Source organism: Symphalangus syndactylus, chromosome 21 (assembly GCF_028878055.3).
Source record: "Symphalangus syndactylus isolate Jambi chromosome 21, NHGRI_mSymSyn1-v2.1_pri, whole genome shotgun sequence".
NCBI lineage: Eukaryota > Metazoa > Chordata > Mammalia > Primates > Hylobatidae > Symphalangus > Symphalangus syndactylus.
In genome coordinates this window covers 65938137-65961916 of record NC_072443.2, presented here as the reverse complement: position 1 = coordinate 65961916, position 23780 = coordinate 65938137, and the positions used below count along the sequence as shown (strand labels likewise).

Below are 23780 nucleotides of genomic sequence, written 5' to 3'. Positions count from 1 at the left end.
TTAGCCATTAAAATAAGGATAAGTCAGTTCTCCCCCAAAAAGTAAATGAGAAGTAACACTCATAAAACAATTTGTTCTCTCTTTCCTTCTCCCTCTCCGCACACACACACCCTCAAATTTTTTGCTAATAGTGACTACAAATTTCTAAGCAGTTAGTGGTAGATGAATATCAAGGCATATTGCACCCTTTTATCTAGCTCATAGGTCAATTTGATGTCACATTGACATAATTATTTAAATGGGCTATTTTCTCCACAGACTGTTTTAATTTCATGACCCTGGTCTCTGGGTCATTGTTATTAGAATCTGATTATCTCCTGGAAAATTAATATGGCCACATACTTTCTTATGTGCATCCATACTTTTGGTTTACTTCTTGAATATTTTATTACTGGCTCCATTGCTTTTGGTTGGAAAAGAAGGTTCAATCATTGCTGCATAGATTATCATTCCAGTAGGTGCCCTGGGCAGCAATTTCTGAACCATCCCTTTTGAAATTTTGTTCCCAGCTGGAGAAATGTCACAGTTGTCTCAGCTTTTGACTCTGACTTTTAGTGAGAGATGCAAGGAATAGGAAAACACTTTCAAGAAGAAGCAATGAGCAGTTGTATGCACATCTGGTGACTTATTGCTGAAGATTCTAAAGCATTTAAAAACATTGATTAAGCCTCAAACTGTTGGGAAATTGTTCCCATAACTTTCATTCTGCCCCTAGATTTGCTGAGGTTCAGAGCTGTATTTAACTTGGTGAATCTTGTGTAATGGCCAGAAAGAGACCTCAGGAGCCCCATCCCCCAGGTTCTTATTAGCCTTGACAAGAGAGTTGTTAAAATTGCGGACTCCACAGTTCCAAATAGATGCTGTTTCTTGCTATTTCAATACCAAGTCTAAAACAATCTCTGTATATATTTTGGCTTCTAAAATATATTCTGAGGTAAAGTAGCAGGTTCTACTGTCTTTGAGAAGACCATTTCTTTTGTTTGTGGCAACTAGTCATGTTGGTCTCTTTTTTCCTTCCCTTTGTTATATTTATTTGGACTTTAATGTTGGCTATGTCCTTTAATGAAAAAAAAATCAGGCATTTCCCAGATTTAGGTTTTTATTATAAACACTTCATATTTTAAATGGTATATCTCTAGGGAGAAATGTATGAAGAATTGATGGAAGTTGGAAATTTTTTAGTTAGTAGTTAACACCTACCATTAAAAACAAGTGAAAATCACATGATGGCAAAGCGAATCTATTACATATCATAATCAAAGATTAATCAAAGTAATTACCAGGCAAACAGGGATTGAATAGAACTTAAAACCAATTAAACTATTTATTTCGGCTGTACTACTGAATAAACACTTTAGTATTTTAATTTGCTCCTCTTTTCATTTGCTACAGCAATATGTTTGCTAATACGACTGAGATGCACAATTGCTATTTAATTAACCTATTTTTGTCAGAACCTCACATGAGCTGCGTGAAGTAGATCTTTTAAAGTCTCAATAATAATGAGCCTGATAAAAATAACCAACATGAAATTTGTGCCAGTCATTTTACAAGTTATGCCAAATGTAATAATATCTGAAGAAAAAAAGAAACTGGTTACCTTACAGAAATTGGATTGAAAGTACTTAAAAAACGTGTTGAACCAACACAAAATTACTCAAAAGTTTAGTAAAATTTCAAAAATGTATAATTGCCTTGTTTCTTTCTACCCCACTTTGCATATCATTACCATTAACTATTGGTAATCTATTCGAGGGCATGTATCTGTTTTGGGGATACTTGAGTTGATAATGAGCACAGAAGGGTTTGGTAGTGGACATCTTTTAGCCAATCATGTATCCTTTGGGAGAGAATACTTTTCTAGCTATTGAGTAAGGCATCAAGAAAGTGTTGATCCATTTGGCTTTTATTCCCTAAGACAATCAAAACCCTAACACAGTTTGGGTGGTCTTGGCCTCAGTGATACACATTTTTTTCACAAAAGATAACATAACTGACCATGTGAAGAAAACCTCACCTTTCTCTACCTTTGGATAGTAGGGATGAAAGAAAGTAAGATGGAGAAATCCACATCAAATATAAACACTCTTTCCCCACAAAATCCCAGAGCTCTTCTGATTGGCACCTTGAAGACAAAACATTCTGATTGGATTTTTGGTTCTTCACCCAGGTGTTTTACTATCAGGTAGACACAGTTTGTGTACAACTAGATAAGACCATTTTCTGCCCAACCTGTCTTTTTTTCCCACACATTTAAAATTTACTCACTGAGCATGATGTTTCAAGTTTTCTGAAACAGCTGGTTACTAGCCAGTTGATCACCGGCCCCCAAAGGTAAAAAAGACCCTCCATCCCCAAATTTTTGCCAGTCAAAAAAAGCATGACTTTATTTCATTCCCATTACCCCAGTGCTATTATGAGGTGTAAGCACCTTTCTAATGAAGGTCTATTTTCTAGATCTTAGGACAAGAATAGAATGTCACATTGTAAGGGTTGTCAGAGGTCTGCAGCAAAGCCCTTATTGTACAGAAAAGAAAACGAAGACTCACAAAGGTGTAGACCACCTGTTTGTTTGTTTGTTTGGGTTTTTTGTTTGTTTGTTTTTGCAGCAAGATGAGGATTAGAAGTCAGATTTCTGACTGCCTCAATGTTCTCCCTTCTTTATCATACAGGCTCCTTAACTACTGGCTGCTTTGCATGTGGTGGACTTTAAATGATCACACGGGTGCCTTAATCACAGCCTTTTTATGAGTGACACAGGAACTGAGTCTCCCTTTTTGTAAAATGGAATGTTTTATATCCATAACCCAGACTTGCTTAACTAAGGTCAAATTTACATAAACAAATGTCTTCCGGTGCCAGCAGGTAGCATATCTGGGCAAAAGTGTGTGGCAAGGTTTTGATAAAGTGCGGAACACATGTTCTGTTTAAAAATGTTCACATTCAGATTCTCAAATCTCTCTCTTGCCAAACCAAGCATGTCTACAGGCTACTAGTTTATAACCCCTGAGTGCATTACGGTGCAGACAGAGTAAGGAAGAGTGTTCTTACAGTTATGCAAATGGATCCATATCACCACTTCCTTTTAGAATACTAGATGTCCCAGGTGTGCCATGCCAAACCCTTTTGCTTTGAATGCCCTGGACTTCTAGTACTCAATGAAGACGCACGACTTGGGGAACATAAAACACCCCCATAAACACCAGCTTTAGTTCAACCAGTCTCCCCAAAGACTGACTCTGAAAAGAACGTACACGTGCATGTCGCATAAAATCCATAGAAGAGATGATGCTGCTACCCATAACCTTCTTGGGAGCTGCTGAGAATCCCTAACAGACAAACCAAATCACAGGGCAAACCCACCCTGTGTACCAAACAACCAGTGTAATTATATTTTGTAGTTGAGGAATTACATAAATTGCCCATTGGGAAAGAAGCCTTAATCTCCACCCCTCCCCCAAAATCTATAAACAGCTGTGTGAGCCTCTGTGTATTTTTGAAAGGTTGAACACATTTGATCGGAGAACAAACTTGATTTCCTAATCAGGTTCGATGTGAGGAGAGCCAGTTAGAGATGTGTGTGATTCTCCCAGTGTGCGTCTTTGATTCATGTGCTAATTATGTCGATCCTTTGGGGAACACAGCCAGGAAGCTGGGTCCTCCTTGATTAATGCTGGCGGAGAGCCATGCAGCGCACAGCGGAGAGCAGTTCAGCATCTCTAGTCCCAGCTGAGAATATGGTCCCATTATCTCCCAGCTGCCTAAGCAATCCATAAGGGCCTGTTCTGCGTGGATGATCAGTGTAGTGGAAGCAAGGACTTGCTGAGAGCTGAAATCTCTGTTTGATTTGCTGTAACATGTAAAGCGAAACTGGGACATTTTACTTTACAGTCTGTAAGTACCAGGTTTTCCCCCCCTCTTTCTCCCTACAGCTCCATGTGAATGTGACTTTGCAAGCTGCATTTGATTTTCTATTCCATTGCTCTTTGTTGAATCAAGCTGGTAAGATAGAGTGTGATCTGTTTAGAGCTTGCTGTTTCTGTTAAATCTCTTATATAATTGATTCATACAAGGGAATAGGAGCCTTTCAGAATGCTTTTATAGAAGTTAGGAATTTTTGGCTTTGTTTTTAATTTGGGGGCATGGTTGCATTATCTTTGGTGCCAGGATGATTAGAGCATATATTTATCTTCTTCTGTACCTCTGGCCATTGCAAGAAAAATGTAAGTAAAACTAATATATGTATAAAGAGATAATCTTATATGCATGCCTATGTAAAAGAAGTGCCTGTATTTCCAGAACTTAAATTTAACATTGTTTATTTTGCTGTTCTCTGCTGCCACTAAGAAAGGCAGAAACAGAAAACTTTCTCTTGTTTTTCAGTTGCATGGTGTTTAGAAACTTTGCCATGGAGGTGGGCAGGATAACTATTCGGAATATTTGCAAATATAAACTGTATATCTCCATTTTTATGAGACAGTACATAAAATAAGAGTCTGTGTTTAGCCCCTTATTGCTTTTGAATGCACCACTTTTTAAGAAGTAATGTGAATTAAAAAAACAAAATAATCACTTTAAATTTGGTTCATTTATCTTTTTATGTATCCCCCAATGCCATCTATCAAATTAATATTTATTATTCATGCAAGATTCATTGTAAAAATGCTATTAGAGTTTAATATTGTTAATAATGTTTGCATGATGTCTTTCAAATGATCAATGCCTTAGTGAAATTAAAGATTGTTATCACTGTGGAAAGGGATTTGTGGATTTTTCTGTTTCCCTAACCTAAACATAAATCACACTTTTCTTTTTTTATTGAAAGTAGAATAATTGAGCTGTTGTAAAAACTGAATTTGAATAAAAGTGGCTTGAACAACGTGGACCAATGGCCAGAGCTAATGTGAACCAAAGTGAACTTAAAATCATGAATACCTGAAAAGGGGAATTGAAGTTTTCCACAGTGAGCTTGAGACCGTGGAGCCTGATGATCCCATAATTTCCATAGTGGGAAATACAATTTCCCTGAGTAGGCAGTAAGTCTCAAGGCAGAGAAAAACCAGTCTGTGAAGTATGGAAGCATCTTACTGGTGAGGATAGAGTATGTTCTCATTAGATTTGGTTGAGAGGAACTGTGCAGGAGAGAGAAGACTGAAAATAGACAGTTGTCTATACGAGCACAGGCATTTTCAGAGCTTGAGATTTGGAGGGAAAATGATCACAAAACAGTACAGAATGCTTAACATCTGGTAAGATGAAGCAAAAGACGGACTCAGGTACCTCTGAGTAGCAAACAGTCCCAGGGGTGTCCTTGCCAAGTATTCGGTTCTCTGGAAAAAAGTAAGTGTGCGAAAAGGTCTGCTAATGAAATCTGAAATAACGGCAAGTGGTTTTGATGGCTATATCATCCCTAAACAAAAGGCTGGCCTCATGCCCTCTTACAAAACTGAACTGACTTTTGTGAGTGATGATTCCTGGTGAACCCTTAGCTATATTTTTAAATAACTGTTAGTGTTTTTCTGACTACTGCAAGTATATGATCTTGCGCAAGATGTGATCTTGTTTTAAGAGGGTGACAAGAAATAGGATTAGTTAAGGTCCAGTGATTTTTTTTTTAAACAAATGCTTAATTTGTATCTACTTGGTTGAGTAAATACTGTGTTTTTTTGAGTTTCGATTTCTTCTTCTTTTTTTTTCGGGGTCCCAAACCCCTTTATTTGTATTTAGCAGAAATGATTGCCTTCTCTAGAGGAGTATCTTCCCAATGTAGTTAAATTTGATTTTTATTTTCCATTCAAATATTTAGAAATTTCAACTCATACCTTAGAATGTTAAACATTTTTGTAGCCAGTCACCACAAAGCTCACAGAGGTATTTGCAAGATTTGTAGTTTGCTTCTATTACTTTCGGAATGTTTAGATAATTTTATAAAATTGGGACACTGTCTCCCTAGTTGTTTGCTTAATCTGCAGGAAAGTGGATAGAACGCTCCGGGAGTTAGTTTAGGGTATGTGGTCTCTTGACAGATCGGGAAGCCAGATATACCTTGTAAGAGGTACTTCTAAAGCCATAACAATTTGGTCTTCAAAATAAATTTAAAGTGCTATGAAAGAGAATAAAGGAAAAGTCTTGAATTGTATATGTAAAGATAGTGTATCTCTGTACGTGTTTGCATGCATACAAATCTACCCAATAACATTGTGGACAATTTCTGTGCTACCCAAGTACACTAGCTCTTTAGTTCCTAGAAAGCCCCGGGGCTGAGCAAAGTGGAAAGAATTTTGTAAATTGGGATACATCAGCAGAGAGTTAAATCCCCTTGCATTCTTTGTTTTGGATCCTTGGCAGACTGTTTTGTTTGACCCCAGAGCTGCTGGGTTAAGCACAAAGAGGACTTTATAACATCCTCAGCAGCATTTGGAAGCAGGACCTCTGCACACAAATCATATCCTAACCCTCCTTAACAGCTTAGGGCAGCCACTGTGAAGCAAGGAATGCAGTTCTGTGAACTATCTCCATGATGACAAGTTAAAGAGTTGAATATGAGCTGGGTGTGGTGGCACAGGCCTGTAGTCGCAACCACCAGGGAGGCTGAGGTGGGAGGATGTGGTTGAGATAGGTTGAGCCTAGGAGTTTGAGGCCAGCCTGGGTAACATAGTGAAACTCTGTCTTTAAAAAAAAAAATGAATATGACTGAACGAAAAATAATTTAATAACTGTAATACTTTTGGATGATTTTAAATGTTATCAAGCCTTAACTATGCATTGTCAAAGTATACACTCCATTGGTTATCTCTAGTAACAGTGAAAGATTGAGTTAACCTCCTTTAAGATGCTGTGCAACTCTAACAAGCTGCTTTACCTCTCTGTGCCTCAATAGCCCCCAGTAAAATGAAGTATGATTTCTGTGATCCTTCCTAGGTTAAGAAAGCTATGAGCTCATGACACCTTATTCTAACTGGTCACTCATGCCTGGAACGTCCTTCAAATGCCTAGGGACAGGGTGACATGTGACTTAGCTGTCATTTTAAACAATATTTCACTAGGATGTTTTCATTTTTTTTTCTTTCATTTCTCTTTCTTTCTAACTCCCTTTTTCTTCCTTCCCTTCCCTCCATCTTCTGCTACCCCCTCCCTCTTTCTCTTTCTACTCTTCTCCTTCTTCCTGTCTGTCCCGTTCCCTGTTCTACTCTCCCTCTGCCTTCCTCTCTCCCTTTTTCATCAGTGAATTGCCCTCAAGTCAAGTATGACTTTAGAAACAAGGTTGGGATTGTCTGCTCATTTGCATAACCTGTTTGCTACTTTCTCTGATGATAGTTCATTGAAGTATCAATGACTTACTGATATACTGCTCTGTTATATATTAGAATTACTTAGCTTTAGGCACGTTTGTGCAGCAGGGACCCTGAAAGTTATGCTGCATATGTAAGTGTGTATAGATTGCCCATGTTAATTTTTAAAATAAGAGTGTTATTAATCTTATACTCTAAATTGAAGATGATTAAGGTGAAGGATTCATCTTAATGTATTAAGCTAACAATATTTACATTAAAAATAAAGCAAGTTCACGAACAATAGCCCATTTCTAGGTAGCAGGATATTAAAGAGCTTGATTTTTAAGAAGAGAAAATATGTTCACCGAATCATTTGATTTTTCCATAAGAAATTGTCTTGTCAAACAGTATGGAAAAACAAAAGGCATACATCATTTTATTAACAAATAGATACCCGTCCGCATAATCAAGTAAGCAACTTTGTGAAACATGAGATAAGAAAAATATTTGAGGGAAAGTTTTTTTAATGATACATTGCTTGTAATCTTACGATTGTTTATCACTAGATAAGTCCTCTTAGTTGAAAACAACAGATGATGAAGTTACTAAACCCATCACTAATGAGTGCTTCTTGATATACTCGAACCAAATTGTGAATACACTTCATTTGAGAATCTTTACTGTAGATACTGGAAAAAGCTAAATTAATTTCATAATTTATACTTGTAGGACAAGGATTGTAGTGCTTTTTGTTTCTTCCACTGTTAAATGGAATAGATGGATTGGCACAAAAATTTACAGACTAATATTTTACTGTACAGTTGACAATATATATATACACACTTATAAATATTTTTTAACATTAAGTGTACTCCAAGATGGATGATAAGTGGCCATTTGATGACAGTAATAGCTTGGATGGGCTCGTCTTATTTCAGATCAGGGTAGTGTTATGACAGCTTTTAAATGTTAGTTGAAATACTCATTTTTCTCTCCATTTTTATTATTGGGAGGTCTCTATATGTGTCTTACTATTCTGGAGTTTGAATATTAATGTTATTCCTTATTGAACTTGTAGACTGTATTTGATGCATATATATATTTGATGCAGAGTATAAAATTAATTTTCCAAATCTCATAAAACTGAGTAGATATCCTGGCTGTTTAGGCAGCAGGCTTGTTGTAAGTAGAATCCATAATGTGAAATAACTTGTTTTATCGTCGTGCATCCATCTATGACCAAAATGATTTTGTACTTAGGAACTATTTCAATGCAAACTATATAATACTGACAGGTAATATTTGATAATTTGTGGCTCTCAAATCCTTGATTATAAAGTTACCAAGCATCTTCAGGGACGTTGCTTTTGGTTTTAATCTAGTACCTCTGTTGATTTGAGATGTTCAATTCAGTATTACTTAGTTAATAGCTCCAACGGCTTATCAGGCTGTTTTATTGTATAGTTAAAGAGGTAAAGTAAATTGGACATAGACATGACTCCAGGGCTTGTACATGGCTTCATGTCTTCACCTCTATTCCAAAGTAACAAGGGAAGTCATTCTGCATTTTCACATGAAATTTCTCTGTTTTAAGGGAAGAATGGGGTGATTTAAAATTGAGAGGAACACGTCAGAAGGAGCTGCAAAGGAATAAAGTGTTTCTTATGTTTAGATATAAAATGCAGGGCTATACATTCTGAAGATATGACAGAATTTAGAGAAGCTGACTATGCCAGGCATTTGGCACAGGAGACTAAAGGAGACAGATTTAATGCTTGCCAGAAGGAAACCCTCTATCAGTGGATAGAAAGTTGAGTGCCCTGCAAGCAAGCAATAACAAAAAAAAAATGAAAAAAATATAAATAAGGAAATAGAGGAATGACTGTATCGTGGTTGGAAGAGATGTGGTTTCATTCTGCAAAGGAAAATTGTGAGTGAGTGAAATATATCAAGTGTAAGGACACTGGGACTAATTCAGAAATATTTGGCATAGGTATTGCCAAGTTACTGTGAAATAATTAAGACATTTGGATCAGTGAAGAGATACTGAGAAAAAGGAGCACTGTTGGATTTGACTGTACTGGCTGCCACACTTTAAAAATGTAATTATCTTAAATGAAGTGGGTATTGTGGCACCGTAGTCAGTCTGTCTTATTTCAGTGAGTGTTTCTGGAGTAGTTAATGGGGATATTCCATCTAGTTCAGTAGATATTGATAAATATGTATTTATGGAAACTATATAGCAGTTTTTACAGGCTGCCAGTAAATTACCTTGATCCTTCTACCAAGGTCTGTGTTTCTGATCCACCACTCCTCCCTCCAGTGATCTGTATTACCCCAAATAGTCCTAGGAGATGGTGTGAGAAGACTGAGTTTGAGGAGGTTGATTTTATTAAATCACTTCAACCTTTCAGAGAGTAAATAAGTTCTTATCGTAAGGTGTAATGCTGTGCAATACTGAATGACTTCTTGAAATTATTTCACGTCACTTTTCCTTTACCAAGCACTTTGTCCAGAGTGATATGTTTAGGTCTTCCAAGCATTTAGATAAATAACCTTGTCTGCTGGACATGGACTCCATGAGTCATACCACTAATTAAACACAGTCATTTGCAACAACTTTGCCTCCTCACTGGTTAGAATTCATTGTATATGTGTGTGCCTTTCAGATGGGTAAAGCTGCTCACACACAGGCATAACGCTTGACTCCAGGGGTGAAAACAACCACCATCTCTCAGAAGAGAACAAATCGTGTGTTCAAACATGGTATCTGGCATCTTTATGATGTGTGTGTTAAGTATGAATCTGGTAATTTAAGGTGTGTGACTCGTACTCCCATCCAGCTGTCTGGCTTTGTGCTTAGAGAGAAAAATAGCAACAGATTTAGACTGACACAATCCTTCCCTAGAGTCCCCCTCCCCTACCTCTCCCTGCAGGAATCCACAAGGGTATTCAGTTGATTGCTGTTGTTAACCTCTCTTGTAGTATTATATTTCTTGTTGAAAGTACCTTTTGTGGCACGTGAGTAGATTTAAGAGATGTGAAAGCTTTAAAAATGGCTTTAAACTTTCTTACCTAAATTATTAGGAGGAAAACAGTTTCTTAGGTTAATGTGTGTGTGTGTGCACACACGCACACGCACGCATCTAAGCTAAGATCTTTGCAAACCTTCAATGTTCATCAAAGGCTGTGACTAAATGATACATTGGTTATAATAGGATTTTTTTCCAAATCATTTTCATAATACATGAATAATACTCAGAATGTTCGTGTAAAGTGATAGACTGAACTATTTCACTTGAGAAACATTCTTGATGTTGTACATGACAGTCTTCAGTCGCAAAATAATCTAGAAAATTAGGAACATGTCTGAAAGTCTGGTTAAGGCTCTGACAGTTCCTCTAATGTATCTGTTTTGGTGAACTTTGAGCATCACAGAGTTTTCTCAAAGTGTGAAATAAATACCTCTGGTGGAACATTTGATAATCTCAGAGTACTCAGATAGAAATTTTTAATAGATATGTTAAAAATAAAAAATACATAACTAGTAAATAAAACATATAGTTTTACAGATAGAATTGTTTAGCCCATGGCTAAATGGATAAGCTTAAAAGTTTTATAAGCAATTTTGGGAGCGATTCTTGAAAGTAACAGAACTTGTGATGATGATGTGGAAGTATAGGGAAGGTCAAACTTTGCCTGTGGGCCTGAGACTTAAATCTACACAAAACAGACTAATAGGGGAAAAGCATACAGATTTTTCACATCTACGTGGGAGCCCCCACAGGAAAATGAACACCCAGAGAAGTGGCAAAACCTAAGTGCTTCTATATTAGGTTGAACAAAGAGAGGCAATTGTGGGAAAATAACTAGAATAAATGGGGCAACTAAAGAAAAATAAGAGTTATTTTAACAAGATCTGTTTGTGCGGAATTCCCTTGGTTTTGACTCCCTGTCTCTGGTGATAAGAATGTTTCTTTTATCCTTGTTTAGGGAAGACATCTTTCACATAGGAGTTTTAACTCCTGATTTGACAATGAAAAGGGAAGATCAGCTTGCCCTCCTTGTACCAACTGTGTTTCAAGTGTCTTTAGCTCAAAATAATCCTTTTGCCAGAGTGGCATATTCTAATAAGGCCTCTTCTGCCATCCCTCCCAAGTGGCCTTGCCATAAGTTATTTCCTGTGTGTCTAAGGATGACACCCTAGCCAACAAGGAAAATGGTGACATTCAATTATGGAATTTTAGGCCTGGACATGATCTACAGATTGTCTTGTCTATTCCTCTACCAGTAGGTCCAGAGGCTTACCCAAGAAAGAATGGCCTTCTTATAGTCTGTCTAGGGATGGAATCTAGAATTTCCAGAGCCCCATATGGGTGCCCTTCCCTGGCAAGAGAGTCATTCTTGCATTTCTTTTCAGATTCTGTACCATGAAGCTAGAACTCTATTGGGAGCCAGATAACCCAGAACCAAAGACCTGCAGAAACCAGGCTGAACACACAAAGAGTGAGGTGGACCAGTTGTCAGACAACAGGGAGTCCACAGGGTCTGTAAAGAACGGTGGATCAGTGTTCCTCCTAAGTGTTGTGGCCATGTTGGATTGTGGGGCCAGTGTTGCCATATCTCACAAATTTTAAATATTGCTGTTTATTTTTAAAATGTGTGAAAGCTAAACACATCTATCGAATTCATAACATCCAGTTTTCAACTTCTATGTAAGTTATTTGAGGGATCTCTCATTGGTTGGGGAAAAATATGCGGGTTCACAACATGAAGTGGCATATACTCTACCTAAGAGATGGAACATGTGTTAACAATCCATCCTGTGTACTTTTAGAGAGGAACCTAAGACAATGAGGTAAAGCATGTAAGGATTCCTACAAGGCATTTTTTAGACCCTAATATGTTTAATTCATTGTCAGTTTATAAGGATCAGAATTAAGAAATCATATTATAGGTATGAGTCTGAAGTTAATGACACAGAATTCAATAAATACATTTTGCTATGCCTAAGTAGTTCAGGTCAATAGACTATATTGTAGTTACTGATTTTACTAACATATTTAATATTTTTATTTCTACTGGGGCGCTAAAGTTGCCAGTCATGATTTACATTACCGTAGAAAAAGATAGGTTGGTGATTGCTTCCTTTTTTTTTTTTTTTTTTGAGATGGAGTTTCACTCCGTAGCCCAGGCTGGAGTGCAGTGGCGCGATCTTGGTTCACTGCAACCTCCACCACCTGGGCTGAAGTGATTCTTGTGCCTCAGCCTCCTGAGTAGCTAGGGTTATAAGCACCTGCTACCAAACACTGCTAATTTTTGTATTTTTAGTAGAAACGGGGTTTCACAATGTTGGCCAGGCTGGCTTGAACTCCTGACCTCTGGTGATCCACCTGCCTCTGCCTCCCAAAATGCTAAGATTACAGGCATGAGGCACCACACCCAGCCCTTTTTTCCTTTTTTTAAAAAAACTTTTGATACTCACTGATTAATTGGGCAAATAGAGGAAATCTGCAGATGAGAGGGATAGAAAAATGGTCTAATTTACACTTTCTTTAAACCACAAGATAGAGCCTAAATTCTATTTAATTTTCCACTAGACATTTTAGACATTCTATCTGATAAAGGAACAGAGAACACAGTGCTGGGCTGTTTAAGCACAGTCATTTTTCTTGTGTACCTGTGCAGCTGACAGAGTCACCAGGTGGGCCCATCTTCAGGACCACTGGCCTATATTTATTAATTCATTTAAATTATTATTAATTAAATTCCTGCCATTTACCTCATACTGTTTTTCTAGAGTTCAGAGATAGAAAATGAACGATATGAACAAACAAAAAAAATTACTACTCTTACGAAAGTATGTGCATTCTAGTAGGGTATATATCTGTGACAAAAAGGCAAAGCAGTGTCCTCCAGGCCACCCTTTGGATCTGAGGTGTCTTGTCCCTATTTTCACTGCTACTTTTTGCTCTGTTGGCTGTTTTCCCCAGCTGAATGTACTTCTGTGGTATTTAAGTTGATCTCATATAGGCCATATGAAGTGGATGAACAAAAGTTTTTCAGATATTTTTGTGAACGCAAAATTATGTGGGCCTAGAATAGCTGAGTAATTGAGGCAAACTCTTATTTGTTTGAAGATAGGATTTTGTAATCAGGCCATCCAGCTACTGAAGCAGGCCTCTGCTTCATTTTGTTTCTGTGAACAAGGGTGGACCTCTATCCATCCCCCCACTCCCCCACCCCCGCAATAAGTCACTCATTTCTCAGGTGTTTTTGTTTCTGCCTGACTTAAATGGTGGAGTTGACCAAATTGACTATTTTGAAACCTATTTATAACTTCTGGAAGAAGGGTACAGCCATTCCTCTCTAGGACATGGTCTTAAGTAGAGTTGAATGAATATGTGAGGAAGCATTTTGAGCTTTTTTGAACAAGTTTTACAACTGCAAAGTGCTGTTACTATTAAAGATAATAATTTAGAAGTAAATATTATAGCAACTCAATGCAAAGGAGCTCTTAGTGCACTATTTTCATTTCAACGTGTAAAAAGAAAATTGGTACTAAAATGTATAGTGTCTATCTACTTTGTAATTTCTTTCCCCGAAGTCTATTGACTTTTCTCTCCCTTTGGTAACTCAGAAGCTTACCTAAGTTTTGAAGTAGCCAGCTGGAGGGATTTACAGAGTAGATGACAGCTTTGTCTTTTTTTCTGCTATCAGAGGGCTGAACACTGTGGAGTGATTTGTGGGGGCATCTGACATCATCAGAGGCTCAAAAGTAGTCATGCTTATCACTAAAGAGAGTTGGCTCTAAGCTTTGGTAAAGTGGTCCTGATCCCGTGTGATCCTAAAAAAAGATGAGAGGAATGATCATTACTGTTTGGAGCCTGCAGGCTCAGTAACCTTCTAACTCTGCTTTTTAATTAAACACAGAGCACTCAGGGGTTTATTTATCCATTATCAGGCGGGCAAATCCTCTACCAACATCATTAGATTTTACGGCATGTGGCTTGCCTAAGCAGTGTGTGTGTGTGCGTGTGTGTGTGTGTGTGTGTGAATAATTAACATGAAAGATATTACATTACTACCAGTACAATATGCTTTACTTCCATAGTCTAGAAACATGCCTTTTTATGCAAAGTTGCAACATGCTTCAAATTGATGTAGTATTTTAAAGCTAAAGCTCTATACTCAGTATTAACAAGGTGGTTGCATTTTCCACAGAGAATCTAACAAACGATGTAGTCTTAAGTATCTATTGATTTACAGTATCTCTTAGCCTGACATCAATATCAAGGCTTTAGCATAGCTCTCACATGAGAAATCTGATATTTTGAACATTGGATTATAATTAATTTTGCAATACAGTATTGTTATCTTGTATTACATATTTTTTCTCATGTTAATTTGACTTACTGGCAATTAATAATAAGAAATGTACTATTTCAATGACCGAAGAGTGCAAACATTTAGGTAGTGATAATAGTAGAAAAATAGTTTGGACGGTGCTTCTTAAACATTAGTGTGTGGAAATGCAGATTCTGATTCAGTTGGACTGGTTGGGACTTGAGACTCTGAATTTTTAATTAGCTCCCATATGATGTCAGTCTTGGTGGTCCACAGATAGCACTTGAGTAATAAGGATAAAGACCATCTGGAATTCCTTGTTCAGCCCACATGAGATTTCCCAACTGAGGAATTCTTCCTTGAGTGTCTTTTTCTTTCATCTTTGTCTCACTGTATTGTTATTTGAAATCAGAAAATAAAATGTACTAGATTGATAGCTCTGTCCACCTGTCAGGTGAAAAGTTTGCATCTCATTTTGTATTACACTGTTTTATGCCTTAAATCTTTGCTTTCTGTCCTAAATTGATCTGGTACATCTTTGTCTGACATCTGAGTCTTGTGGATAGTTATTTAAAGATATGTGAAGTAAAAGACTGTGAAAGTCATGGCTAGAATAGATGCTATCTCCAGAGTCTAGGAATTGAGGTATGTACTGGAGACAAAACAGACCTGCTCTGTATGGAATATTCTGGAGTATTATGAAAGATACTCTTGTTTATTTTTCACCCTGTGGCTTATGAAAGTGAACTGTGGGCTTTTCTAATATATGCATTCTCTGGTTTCCTGTACACTGTTGATTTCCCCTTAGTAACATTGCACATTATGTTGCTCCTAGTGGTGACAACTCTCAGGAAAGCAAGAGGCCTTTAAAAAAAAAAAAACTTTTCTCTATTTGTGACATGATGACAGCTGTCATGGGAATGGGGAAAGATGGAATAGTTTTTCAGAATCCATCAAGTGAAGGTACATTCAATGCTGTAACTTAATGAAAGTTGCTTTATTGTGACATGTGTCAGACTCTTTGGTGATGCAAGTGTGGAAGGATCTTTTCTGAAAGATTTATGCCTCAAGTCTGGATTTCAGCTGAAGGGACATGACCTTGGCTTTGAACTTGAAAAAGGTTACCCTCTGTAATAAAGTCCAGAGTCAGTATGAAGAGGTTTTCAGATCAGGAAGGCAACAGAGAGTAAACAACACTGCAGATTCTCTCTGAAATGTGCAAATATCATGACCAGGAGAGGTCTCCTTAGCTTTATTTACCCAGAATCCTCACGTAACAGGTAGTCATCTGGGTGTTTAGAAATCAAAATGAATGACTCACTTTTTCAATTTTCATCAAAATAACCCTTGTTTTGTAAATACACACACAAAAAAATTCCCCATCCTTTGAAATTTCTGTTGTAAACCCCATTGTGTATGTATTGTTGAAAAGATTGGAAAACCTTAAGGGAACTTCTCAACCAAATCTTTTTCTAAACAGTTTTTTTGAGTGGAATAATTATGGTATAATTCTTATATCATAAAACTAACACATTTAAACTGTACAATTCAGTGTTTTTAGTGTATTCACAGGATTGTATAACCATCAGCATTATCAATTTTAGAATATATTTGTCATCCCAAAATGAAACCCCACCTGTTCACAGTCACTTCCCATTTCTCCTCAATCCCTCCCTACACCAACATTAATCTACTTTCTTTCTCTGTGCTTTATCTGGATGTTTTATATAAATGGAATCATACAATATGTGATCTCTTGTGACTGGCTTATCTTGCTTGGCATCTTATTTTCAAAGTTTAGTCATATTGTCATGTGCATCAGTACTTCATTCCTTTTTATGGCCAAATAATATTTTATCATATTAGATATACTACATTTTATTTATCCATTCTTTACTTGATGGACATTTACGTTGTCTAAACATTTTGACTGTTGTGAATAGTGACTCTATGAATAATCTGGAATCGTTTTTGTGTGGACATATACCTAGGAGTGGAATTGATGAGTCAGAACCAAAGATTTTAACCAATATGTTTAAATTTTAGCAACACTGAAATACAGTGGATGTATTTAAAGAGAATATAGAAATGGCTATAAAAGACAATGCTTCTCAATGAAGAGTTTTACTCATTTAAACAAAGGAACTATCCCTCCTATTTTTTAGTCTCTGTAAAATAAATGTTCCCAACACTTTTTGTCCATCTTCTCTGTCTTCAGTGGTGGCACACTGTCCATGAATTAAGGATATGAACTAGGCAGGAAGTTAAATTCTGTTATGCAAAAAAAGAATATATCATTTCTGCTTATTAAGACCGTGATAAATGCAACTGGAATAAGAAGAATAATTGTTTAGTTAACACAATAGGAAAATAAAGTTTAATGGAATACCAGCTCAGCCTTTTGGAGGCTTAACATGTTTGAATGGCAAGATAGAACACTGTAGGGAAACTCTCAACCAGTCTCTAAAATCCGAAGTTTGAAGATGCAGTAAGGTTTTGAGCTTGTATTTTCTCATCCCTGAAAGTGTCAATTAAGATAATAAAATTTAGAGCATATCCAAGTTGGAATTAGATCATCACTGTGTGTCACTGAATATGACGGCCTGGATGAGAACACCTATTAGAGGGGAGGCTCATTTAATGCGCTGGAGATAGCGATGATGTTCATGCGGTATGCACTGTGGAAGGCTGTTTGGATTGCATTTGATTACCACTGCTGTGTGTTTGATGTTTTGCAAGTGTTCTATGGGGACTGCCTTTTCTTCTTCCAATTGAAAATAGGCTAGAAAAAGGATATAAAAATGTTAGTGCTCTGAGAAAAAAATAAAGATATTAATATATTTCTGCAAAAATTGTCTTTCTTGACCTGAATCATAAAAGGTAGTGTGAACATAACAACTGACAGGATATTGTTTATATTGTCCGTAAATTTCAGTCAGTTGAAAATATTTTAAAGTCCATATATATCTGTGAAAGGCATAGATGTAAGCTGCATTTAATGTGCTCCAAAATCAAACAGGCAAGTATTTTACTTAAAATGTAGGTTATTGGCATACCTTCGTGTGTATGTTACTTCAATGTTGAACACAAGGTGTAAAAATACAGTAGTTTACGTTTCTGCAGAATCTTGTCACTACAGTTTTCTTTCATTTGAACTTTACAGATGCCAAGATTTTCCATTTAGTAAGTATTATTACTAGCAAATATATTACCTGGAACACAATCAGCATCAAATTCTGGCTTTCTAAGAATATTGAAAATGTATATGTAGAGGTGAATATGGCAGATAAACTGAGTACTGAAGGAAATGGTTGATTAAATATTATTCAGTTCACTTTTTAGTATAATGAAACATTTTATATATACACATGTGCTAGCGCACACATGCACAAACACATGCTTACATTGTCACAGGGAAACAAATTCACATTATACCTCCACTCCCATTACTACTAAAATAAAGATCTTAACAAGGTAGGTTTCTTATCACACATCTTACAGTACATCAGTTAAGACTGAATCAGGGCCAGCACAAGACAAAACAGAATCAAAAAGGTAGTGTGACTGTGCAGTATATACTGTACATTTAGTGAGTTTCTATTTATAATCCCGCCTACCCTGCTAACACATTTTACCCATCCCTGGCACTATGGTTCTCCCCATGACTCAGCTCCCAGGCCCTTCATGCGCCCCACAATCTTTTTTCTCTCCACCTTCTCATTTCTCTGTCTAGATTTATTCTTAGTAAAAACCGAGAATACTCTGTTTTAGAAGTTGTTCGAATTATTAAAGTTAAGGAAAAGAAGCTGGTATTTCTGCAGTGTATCAGGTAGTTCCACCTACATTTAATGGCAAATCTAAAGGACAAATTCTTCCCTATGACTAAAATTCTCCTGCTTGGAAAACAATTACCAAAATCATAGCCATTCCTAGTATCTGTAATTGTTAAAAATCAAAGTTGTCAAAGTTGAAGTTTATGAATGAAGGAAATATAGTTGTATAAAAGCAAAAAAAAAGTGAAAACTTACATAGTAACTAGGATAAAATAATCCAAGAATAAATTTATTCCAGTCTAAAAAAAAACTTGATTTACCAAAATACATATGGGATTTAGAGTAACTATTACATGTAAACCAATCATGTACTTTTTTCAAAATGGTGACTATTGCACACTTTACATTCTTTCTCTTATATTCATGAAATACACCACTAATATTTTGATATAAAAATGTCTTCTCTGAGGTTTTTTTTACTTAATATTTGCATAAATAGGCATATATCCATGCTTGGGAGGCAGGGTGGGAAAGGAGATTATATTTTACTGAAAAAAATTGTGGGAATCATAGTCTTACAAGTTTACTGGAGCTGCTAACAGAGCAGCATATGTGCAGTGAGAACCATCCTTGATAATTGGTTTGCTTAGTCACTGCCCAAATCTCTAGATCTGAATCTTGTTTTCATTGTTGACTTTCTTTATGAACTCAGACGCGTGACATTAACCTCTCTGGACTTTGGCTACTTTCTCAGAAAATGTAGAAGACAGATTGATTCTTCTTAAGCCTCGTTCCTGTCCTGGCATTCCTTAAGAATGGGGTTGCATCCAGCTGCAGTGTGGGTGCACTTGGGCTTAGTGCTTTTTCTGAGACACTGTGTTGAGCAGAGATCTTAGCCATGCACTGTTGAAGTGAACTCTGGATTCCTTCTGGTCATTACATGTCCTCTGGCACTGTTTTCCAGCTGAGGACTGTGACCTCGGAGCCTTGGCCCTGTTTCATCTTTTTATGTGGATGTCCTCTGAAGTTTTAATTGCTTACACTGTCTTCCTTTTTGCTCCCTGTTCTGTCACCTTAGAAGTGTTTGTTAAAAGCTGCCATTTTACTCTTGAGAGCTGGCACACCAAATGAGGGAAAAATGTATGCTGCTGCTGCTTGCTGCTGCTGCTGCTGCTGCTGCTGCTGCTGCTGCTGCTGTTGTGTGAGTTTAGGTGACTGTGGAGAAATGTCTTTCAAGATTTAGCATCTGAAATGAGAAATGTGTTGAGGAGATGGGATTTTCATACCACCTGTTATATCTTTGCATGCAGTGTAAAAGGTCAAAGCCTCGCGTCATCTGCAAAGCACCTTCTTTACATAATAGCGAGAATTGACTCTGGGCATAGCTTATGTCCCATCCCCTCTTTTCCTGAGGATTACTTTAAATAGAAATACCTGTCTATTATTTAAATATAATTTTGTCCTCCGAGAGTCTTCTGAGAGCCAGTTGCCTGTAAATGTCTTTCAGCCTTGCTCTTCAACAAAAATAGAGCAAGTTTATTGGTAGTGCTTATGACACATCCCCCACAGTTGGATACTTGATCCTCTCCCTTTTAAATCTGCCCTCAATTCTTTCTAAAGCAAGAGTTCTGCTTTCCTTTTGTTTTCAGCTATATGTCCCTTCCTGATGTCTCCCTTCATTTCTAGGTTTCAGTTTTCAATGCTCTTTCATTTGATCATGGACTTTTTCTGTGTTCTTTCTAAAACAATCAATGTACTTTCAAGTTTTCACTTTTCACTCTCAGCTATGGGGTGAGGTAAGTAGGTGTTCAGATTTTTATTGACGTCAAGACCTCCTCTTGTCGCTGAATTGGTTGTGTCTTGTTCACAGTACTGAGTAATTATTAATATATCAAATCCAAGCTCATATGTTGATTGGACTGCCTCCTTTCACCGTGGATGTTGTAGTTGTGATTCTTTGTCGTATCTCAGAAAGGAAACCTCTAAAATTTTATTATTTTACATTTGAAATTGTTATTTCTATTTTATTGGGATTGGATTTTGATTGTGTATTATCTAATATGTGGAGAAAATAGGAATATCAACCATGTTATGCTACACTGATGATCACTCAATGCGTTGGCCCATAAAATGAACACAGTTAGACACCAGAGGTCAAATCATTCCCATTAAAACCACTAGATGCTAAAATAGCACTGATATTAGGAAAACCATGCTATGACATTAAAATAATTCAATCCGAGGTGAAATCAAAACTGATTTGTCTGAGATTGTACTACTTTACTGACCCATTTCATTAAACATACTTTTTTTAAAAGCACTTTTAGGAGGTAGATAGTATAGTGCATTATTGAGATTATAGGTGGTAGCTAAAGCCCTGTAAGTGTATTACTGAGACAAATTTTTTCACTTCTCTGGAAGAATATGAACCAAGGTTTTTTTCAATATTAACCTTTAAAAACCTCTTAATACTCCATCATTAGCCTACAATATAATAATTTGTTTCCACCTTTAGTATGATAAGCTATTTCTTGATTTTTTTCACTGAGACATAATTATACATATTTATGAAGTACATAGTATTGTTTCAGTGCATCCAATATATAGTGATCAAGTTAGGTTAATGAGCATATCCTGTCACCTCAACATTCATCATTTCTTTTTGTTGAGAACATTCAAAATCCTCTCTTCTAGCTTTCTGAAAATACATAATAAATTATTGTTAGCTATGGTAGTCCTACAGTGCTATAGAACGGTACAACTGGTTTCTCCTGTCTACCTAGAATTTTGTATCCTTTAATGAATTTCTCCCTATCTTTGCTCTCCTCACTCTTCCCAGCCTCTAAAAGCCACTACTCTACTCTCTACTTCTAGGAGGTCAACTTTTTTTAGCTTCTACATAGGAGTGAGAATATGCAATATTTATCATTCTGTGCCTGGCTTATTTGACTTAACATGAAGTCCTCTGGAGTCATCCATGTTGCCCCACATGAGAGGATATTATTATTTTTTATGGCTGAATAGTATTCCATTATGTATATATACTTATTTTCTTCATTCATCTGTTGATGGATACTTACATTGATTCCATACGTTGGCTATTGTGAATAGTGCTGCAATAAATATGGTAGTGCAGACATCTCTTTATAATACTGATTTACTTTCCTTCAGATATATACCCAGTCATGGCGTTACTGGATAATATTTATTGACTTTGATATTTGTATGGAGTAGAAAATGTGTAATATATATTATGATTTGTAATACATGTATTACTTACTATATACAAACAACAGAGCCAATAAAATGACATAGCCTGTCTGTCAATAAGTCAACGTGAGAGGAGACATTGTTGGTTTTAAGGGATATGCCTTTTTGCACAGATAAGTTGATATTTGCATAGGCTAAATTATTCATACTGTTTAGCTGCCTTGATTGTCTTTACTCTTGTTTGAGTAACTTCGTAATGGTGACCACCATATGATGATGAGGAGGAGGAGAAGGAGAAGAAAGAGGGGGAGGATTATGTTATTGACCAAGATGACATCACTGACAGTAGATAATACCAGAATATCTTGAAATCCTAATCCTTTAACAGCTGCTGGTTTGATTCCAGTTAGGCTTCTATTTTCTTGGCCCTAGTGCAGTAGATGAGCTCCTTGCAGTTGATATATTTTCATCAATGAAAAGAAAACAGTGAAAATGCTGCGCTTTTTAGATTTCCTTCATGTGGTGCCTGGGCTATATCATCACACTTCCTCCCTGGCAGTGGAATCATTACCTTCTGCTGTTACTAGTATAGATTTTCAGAAGTCTTGTATTAAATCCACTGATTTGAGAGCAGTAGGAGCTTCTCTTTCTAGGTTGCCTCTCCAACATTTTCATCTTGATATGCATTACTTAGAATTCAGCCAAAATAAATAAAATCCAGCTCTGTCACTGCTTGACAAATATAATACATTGTCAGTGTACCTCTTTATTTCACTAATATACTCTATTTTCTTCTTCTTCCACCTCCTCTTTTTTTTTTTTTTTTTTTTTTTTTTTTGTGACTGAGTCTCACTCTCTCACCCAGGCTGGAGTGCAGTGGCACAATCTCGGCCCATTGCATCCTCCACCTCTTGGGTTCAAAAGATTCTCGTGCCTCAGCCTCCCGAGTAGCTGGGATTACAGATGTGCACCACCATGCCCAGCTAATTTTTGTATTTTTAGTAAAGACGGGGGTTTCACCATGTTGGCCAGGATGGTCTCGATCTCCTGACCTCGTGATCTGCCTGCCTCAGCCTCCCAAAGTGCTGGGATTACAGGCGTAAGCCAGGATGCGCGGCCGGACTTGGCCTCTAATTTTCTCATAATTTAGATGTTGTATGTTAGCATTGTCTTTTAGGTGCTATTTGCATTTTCCTTTTATTATTTAGAGAACATTTATTTAGCTAGATTTTTTTTTACCTTGAGAAAATATTCTTAAAAGTGTAACTCCCGTGATCTAAAATATGTCATTCAGCCAAGAAGTTACTCCAAGCTTTATTGTCTGAAATAATTTGGAAATAATTCTCTTTAAATTTCAGTTAAAAGAGGACATAAACCACTGTTATAGTTCCAGTTGTTTTTAGCTATGTGTTGAAGTTTTCCCAGTCTCTTACCTTGTTTATTCAGTTGTGTTAATTTGGCAATTAAAAGAATTGTGCCATCTTCATAGATGACTCATGTGGAAGTGTACTATCTCTACTAACAGAAGTGACTAGAGACATCCAAAAATGAATGCTAAGCCTGGGGAAAGAACCTCCTAAAAAAAGAGTAAATATGTTTGATGACATTAAACTGCACACTGTCATTTGTAAGTATTTTCACTTGTCAACTGGAAAACAATGGCAGATCTTGAGGTTCTACCTCATCCTCCTCTGTTAACCAGTAAAGGAGACAAGGTGTTGCCTTCTGGGTGTTTTCCCTTCATCATGGGCCACTTGGAACCAAAAAAATCAAGGGAAGGGAAGGAGCTTGGGTGGGTAGGCCTGGGTACGGGGAGATACATTTTTCCTTAGTTTTCCTCAGGGGTAGCCAGGACTCTATAATTAGCAGTCTAGTCAAAGAGAAGTTTGGAGGAACAAATGAGGGACCTTCTCCATCTCCGTTGTCTCTCCATGCCTTCAACCTGGGAGGCAGTGAGTCTTCAGGGATCCAAGCTGTTACCCCTTGCTTGTTAACATTTAATAACTACATGACCTAAATAATGTTGTTCTCTTTTCACAATTCTCGGCTGCAAATGGGAGAATAGTATAATGGCTGACATTGGATGTCCATTTACTCTTTCAGCCATTGACCGCCGTATTCCATTAAACAGAAAGTAGTGACTCTTTCCTGACTCTCTTAACAAGATTTCTGACCT

At 36.9% G+C, this 23780-nt stretch overlaps 1 protein-coding gene across 9 annotated transcripts in view; it reads left to right on the top strand.

Annotated features, from left to right (window-relative positions):
* Positions 1-23780, top strand: part of CNTN4 (contactin 4) — a 985842-nt gene that overhangs the window by 424661 nt on the left and 537401 nt on the right. Inside the window, exon 1 of one of the 9 annotated variants that reach the window (XM_063630713.1) lies at positions 3676-3894. The exons of 6 other annotated variants lie outside the window; for them this stretch is intronic. The gene's annotated coding sequence lies outside the window, so the exon portion shown is untranslated. Of the gene's footprint in view, positions 1-3675; positions 4224-23780 lie in introns of those variants that run through there. 2 more of the 9 variants (XM_063630716.1, XM_063630714.1) reach the window with 2 other exon arrangements.